This window comes from Phyllostomus hastatus, unplaced genomic scaffold (assembly GCF_019186645.2).
Source record: "Phyllostomus hastatus isolate PE091 unplaced genomic scaffold, TTU_PhHast_1.1 phas_contig_1106, whole genome shotgun sequence".
Classification (NCBI taxonomy): domain Eukaryota; kingdom Metazoa; phylum Chordata; class Mammalia; order Chiroptera; family Phyllostomidae; genus Phyllostomus; species Phyllostomus hastatus.
The window spans coordinates 186,760-193,720 of NW_025333522.1; positions in this window are offsets into that span (position 1 = coordinate 186,760).

Sequence of the window (6,961 nt, forward strand, 5' to 3'; positions counted from 1 at the left end):
GAGGGTCAAAGCAAGATGCTGAATAGGAAAATAAGACTCTTCACTCTCACAAATCTGGCAAAATGAGATGGGATGCTGGTCCTGCTGTGCTTGAATCTGTATGATGGTGCTGGTGGAAGGGAGGGAGGGGAGAGAAAGTGGAGTGTGTGGCACCTGTGGGACAGTGTTCACTTAGCTTGCTCTTTAGGAATACAACTCTTTCACAGTTGAGTGGAGGTCTTAGGAGGCACTCTGGAAGAAAAGAGAATACATGACCAAATTCTTTGTCTATACTTTATATCATCTACTCCTAATCCTCCTATCTCCTGTTTATGTCACCATCCTTGTCAACTTGGAATTGGAACCTTTAAGTAGTAGAATGATAAAATCCTGAAATAGGAAGGCTTTTCTGATCTAGCTCCTTTCATTCAGTCCATAAACATTTACAAGGGACATATGATGTATTGGGCATTATAACTGATGCTAGGGAAATTGCAGATGTGAAAAACCCATTATATATACACAGTACACATCCACTGGTGATGATTAATATATGAAGAAAAATGTAAAAATAGTCTAAATAAGTGATGTTTCAGGAAATGATTCCCTGAGGAAGTGACATATAAGCTATAAGCTGAGGATGAATAGGAGGTAGCTAAGAGTGAAAGGGTCATGGTATACCAGCTGAAGGGAATAACATTGTGAAGGTCAGGACACTGAATCATAATAGAAGAATATCCTCCCTGAATCCTTGCTACACTGAAGTCTGGGCAAGAAGCCAGCCAGAAAAACATCCTTGTAAAACTGTCTTTTCTTGGGATCTGACATCTTTCCTTTGCATCACAAAGAAAAATACTGGCTGGAAGATACTCTTTGTTAATTGACAACAACAAAAAGACAAATTAAAAGGCAATTGCCAGCCCTGGCCAGGAAGTTCAGTTGTTTGGAGTGTCATCCTGTCACCAAAGAGTTACTGGTTTGATACTGGGTCAGGTGCATATGGGAGGCATTTACTTGATGTTTCTCTCTCACATTAATGGGTTTTTTGGTCTCTCTCTCTCCCTTTCTCTCTTTCTCTAAAAATCAATAAACATATCCTCAAGTGAGGATAAAAAAAAGACAATTGCTAACACTGTTCCTGGTAAATATTTGACTTGAAATATTTTTTCTTTTGTTGTATTAAATAGATGAATGGATAGAGTAGTAAAGGGAAGAAAATAATGAGGTGTACTCATTTGTCCTGATTTCTGCACCAGGATTTTGGACGGGGTTTTAAAGAGCAGAAAAGGGGGCTTAGGTAAGGTGGTGATTCTTAGCATTTAGGATCCTCTCTATCTACCTTCCTCCCCTTGATGTAGACCCCTGTCTTTTCTCCTTGCCCATTCTATGGTTCCTCTCCTTTAGGGCTGGGCCATCTGAAGATAAAGGCCTGAGAACTATACTGGACCTATTGAGGAAGAGCTCCCTGTCTGGAAAACTGCTGGTGGTAGTGGGAGCCTCAGACCAATACAAGTCAGTAGAGACTGAAATTAACAGAGGGGGATTGTTTTACTTCATAGGAAATGACCAGACAGAGCCAATTAACAACACTGAGCTAAAAATTTGTAAGCATATTTTATAGGTTATTTTTCTGTGTCATTGTTCCATATATTTTTTAAATGTCATTATTTCAATTGTTTTCTTTTTTTCCTGTGGCTTTGGATTTTAGTGTCAAGCAGGCAGGTAGAGAAAAGGCACTTTGACTTCCAGATTATTTTTTTTTAAGGGCACACATCAGACTATTAGAAGCCAGGATAATCCTGGTCCAAAAGTAAGTAAAGAAACGTCTCCCAGGATGTATAGGAAATGCCGGTCTGGTGAGTGGAACAGACTGATTGTGGGTATACCCACATGTACAGGCTGCCTAGAGTATAGAAGGGAGTGGCTGAGCTATGTACCCTGAAGGACTAAAGAGTATGAGAAGCAAAGCAGTGAGGTCTTGATCCTGTTTCTCAAGAAGACTGCCAGGCTTCACATAATTTCCTTGAAATAGAGACAGAGCCCTTACCTCATATGAGCAAGGGCACAGCTGCCAGACCACTCCTACTGCACTGTGATTTACTTGAGGGATGAAGGTGTTCAAGAAGACAAAGGAAATGGTTCTTCTGGCAGGATGGTGTGCTGGTGTGCATATGGCTATATCTGAGATCAGAGATCAAAGATTACTCCAGTCACTAGCACTGACAGTCCTCTCTGGCATGGAGATGAATGCATATGGGCAGCTGAGAACCTAGATCAGGCTCCTAAGGAAAAGAGGTGGGATCTCTCTTAACTTCTCTCATCTACTGCTTGTAAGAAATCCCTCACAGCTTGGGCCTGGTTCTGACTCAGATTTTCATGTGTTCTCATTCTGGTGGGGTCCATGATCAAAGATGAGCACAGCAGGAATTTGGATAAAAAGGTATGGGAGGGAGTGCCCAAAGAAGGTCCTGTGGGGCCCAGCCTCACTGTCCCTGGGGCGACAGTGATTTAGGACCTTGTCCTGGGGGAGGCATGTGGTCTCATCTCCTCAGCTGACATGACCTTTCCTGAAAATGCTGCTCCAGGAAACAAAGATTTTAACGAATCCCCTGGGCAAGTCTCCTGGACTCCTGCCTGCAAACTTCATCCATTAAATAAAGTCTGAGGCCCAAGGGTTTGTTTTGCCTCTTATGGACTTGCTAAGACTGTTTCCAAAAGTCTAACTAAATAGGCAGTATCATAACTGCTCCTAGAAGCAAGTACACCCTAGCTAGCCCTCTGCCTGCACTATAAAGTACTGAATATGTCTGTGGGTTCTGTAAATGTTGCCACTCCCCACACCATTCTTTGTGCCTCTAGTAGGGCTTATTACCAGCTAGAGGGAACTGAATTTTACAGTGCTTCTGTTCACATCAGGTCTTCCTTCAATGGCCTTTAGTTAGCATCAAAGCATCAACCTGTTGTACTTTTCTATGCTTTTAAGTTATTTGTTTCTCCTTTCTACTCCATCTAATGCAGGTGAACACATGTGTGCATGAATGTGTTCTATGTCCCTGCTCTCTGTGCCCAGTGGACTCAGCTGCTTAGGGCTCTGAGGTGACACAACAACCACCTCTACCCATCATCACTCCAGTTCATGCCATTCTTATCCCACTCCAATATTTTGTCAAGTGGTCCTCATTCTTCAATCTCTCTTTATTCACTCATTTTGTCAGTAAATGCTAAAACTGATGCTGGAGTTGTATCTTTATCTTCCAACTTTAAGAAAATTAAAAGTAAGCTTTTATTTTCTGATTATAAAAAGAATATACTCAAGAAATTATTTTACAATGAAAGAAATATAATACAAGAACTTAGTTTTCTCATGATAAAAGGAACATATCCTAAAGAAGCTTTTACACATGCAAAATGTAAGAACAGTATTCACAATAGAAAAGAACTGGAAAGAACCCTTATGTCCATCAACAGTAGAGTGGATAAATATTCACACAAAGGGACATTCTACAGCCATGAAAATAAAATAACCAGAAGGACATACAACTATAAGATAACTCAGCAATCTAATATTAAGTGAAAAAAGACAGTCCTGAGGATTACATATTATGTAATGTACTCCTTTTGTGCATTTAAAAACTCAAATAAAAATGAACTTGTTATGACTACTTGTAGATTTAGCATAAATATATAAGGGACAAAAAGAGAATGATGGACATAAGATTTGAGATAACAGTTACTACAATGAAAGGAGGCACAGAGAAGGACTGGTGGTGACCTAATGATTAGATGAAGGACATTGTCAAGGCCTTAGCTTTCATTTTGGGTGGTGAGTTTATGGTAATGATGAATTAAGTCCTTATACACCTGACTTCCAATCCTGCTTTCTGCTTTGTAGATAAAGTAAGGATCACAGGTGATTGATTCCTCATATGCATACTTTCTTTCACCTCTTTATTAGTTTATGTCAGAACTATTTTCACTCCTTGGACTGTTATTTTCAGAGGCATAAGAGTGCATTTCCCATTTTAGAGCTTAATTCTCCAATTATTACTGAGATTTGATCTTTCTCATTTTCATACTTGCTCTATTGCTTTGCTTCTACAGTTAGTGTACATGTTTTTCTAATATCATGAGTTCTCTCAACCCACTGATGTAGCTTCCAAATATGATCAAGATTTTTCTGTTAAAAATAAATTATTTGGTTTTATTTTTTTCAGACTATTGCTCTAAATGCCTCCTATTTTTACAAAAAATTTCTTGAAAAAGCATTTCTAGTAACTGGGTCTACTTCTGCAATACTTTGAATTGCTTAGTCATTATCTTGAAATAGCACTTGCTACCTGCTATACCAGATAATTCAGAAATCACAGTAGCATAACCCAATAAAATTGCACCTGTCCTTAACTTCTCTCTTCTAAGGCATGGTGAGTTACTCTGCTAAGAGGGCATTTCCCTCAGAGACGAACTACAAAAAGAGAACATAAGATAAAAGAAGACTATAAACATTCCTTTAGGAGAAAGCAAGGTTCTTCTCTTGTCCCAGAGGTAATGAAACTTGGCTGTTGAAGTTTTACTCACTTTTTAGCTGACTAAAACCAGGATCATCACTGTAGGGGACCAGTTTGTTTTGGTCTGGCAAATGTGACTTAGCTCTGTATGAAAAACCTACAGAATTGAGGTGTTGGGCAGAAGCCAGACCTTCAAACTGAGTTTTCCCATGGGAATCAGGCCTAGAAAATGCATAGAGACTGTTATGGCTTGCTCTTGCTAAAACTCCTTCACCCTGATCTGAAACAGTAAATGTATATTGTCTGTCTTCAAGGTAATCTCTAAAGCCTGTGTGGATTTTCCAAGGACAGAGCTAATCAGCTCACCGCTTTTCCCTTCTGCATGTATTATTTTCATTTTTTTGATTGTACCTAAAATGTAGACAATAACATTCTATGTAATAGATAATAAATCCTTCTTTGATGTAAGACCTGAGAAAAACAATGAAAGCTTGTCTAGGCAAGGGTTAGGGCACTCTCCCCTTGAGAGAGTGACTGTGCCATCCCTCTTTTCTCCACAGGATTGCTGTAGCCTGTGCATTTGTTCTCATCTTCAGTCACAGCAGGTGGACTCTGCTGGCCGGAGTCTGCCACACAGCACCATCTGTACTCCATCTCAACTGATTAGCTTTTCCCTAGTCTCACCAATCTCCTAATAACAAATTCAATGATAGTTGAATAAATATTCAATATTAATTCAACAATCCTTATTTAGGTTTCTAAATTATTGAAGAACCACTTGGGTGTTAATCACACTATAGTAGAACTGGAAGGGAATTTAAACATGGTCTAATTTAATTGCTTATTGATTTTGTTCTCAACAGCAACTGACTAGATCATGGTTAAAAAAATAACAAAATCACTGTCTCAGACACTTATTCAATATCTTCATTTTTGCCAAATAGTCTACTTTCAGCTCAGCCTTTTTGACTATCCTTTCATACTTGTTACTATTGCATATTGCTTATTTCTTAAATCTTTCTTTTTCTTATATTTATGACACACTGCTATGGCCAGATTCCCTTGATAGACCTTGTATAATTCTTTATTCATTTCATCACTTTATCTTAAAAAGATAGTAGCTTTAAAATTGGCTTTACAATTTTTTTAAATTACAGTTGACATACAATATTATATTAGTTTCTGGTGTATGACATAGTGATTCAAGATGTATATATCTTACAAAGCAAGCACCCCAATAAGTCTAGTACCCATCTTACCCCATACATAATTATTACAATATTATTGATTATATTCCCTATGCTGTACTTTACATTCCCATGACTATTTTTTTTAATTACAGGTTTCAAATGCACAACTCAATAAAACATCATAGGCATCCCGTGTCCATGCCCATTGCCACAAACAAAGCCTCTTTTCATCCTTATTTTCCCCTCCTTTGCCCACCTCCACTAATCCCTGACCCCCTTTCCCTCTATCGCCACAATGTTGTCTGTGTCTCTATGTTGTATACACATATTTTTTGGTTAATCTCTTCATCTTTTGTTTCCAAATGAGTAAACAAGGTAATTTCAGAGATAAGTTCTATAAACACAATAAAACACAATAATGCAGATAGTGACTGGTAAAAGTATTGTCTAAGATTGGATGTTTGGGAAAGGCCTCTGGAGAGCTGACAGTTGTGTTGAAAATGAGCTCACAATGTTGGGTATGAGTCAGGTGTGTCAAGGCTGATTGGCAAAGCATTTCAGATGAAGTAAACAGCAGTGCCAATGACTGGATGTAAAGATGAGCTTTGCATTTTTGATGAAGAGAAAGAAAGTCATTATGGCTAGAATATAGTGGCTGTGGATCTCCCAGATATTTTAATACAATGGGCTCATTGTATGTTAATTAAGAAAATTATGGAGATTAAAGCATTAGTTAGAGAATATGACCAATAATATTCTCTTTAGTCTAGAAACTTAAAAATAAAATAAAACAGATATTGAACATCACAGATCTGATAGCTTCTAACAGAATATGTACAACATATATCCTTTGAAGAATTGTGATTTTGTGATCACATGGATTGACAAGATCAATTTTCCATTCAGTCATCATCTTTCAGAATGGAGCTCCTAAAGCGAAGAAGGCATGATTAGGTCATTCTCAATTCTGCCTACAAAACAAACCCATTAACCTTATACAGAAAACCTCTTCAGAATATGGCACAAACTAGTTAATCTTATGACAAGACTATGCACAATTTGTTTCTAAACTTGGCTTCCTGCCACACACTCTCAGCTACCATCTCTGTGCTTTGGTTCATGTGACAGTCTTCTTTAGGCACCTTTTCTGGCCCATTGCTGCTTATTGAAATCATACATCCCACTAAGGAATCAAGTCTCATTTCAGGAGTCACTTTCATGAAATACTCCTGATCTTCAAATGGGCTATTGCCCTTGCTTTTGATCCCCACCGTATTTTTCTTTTAT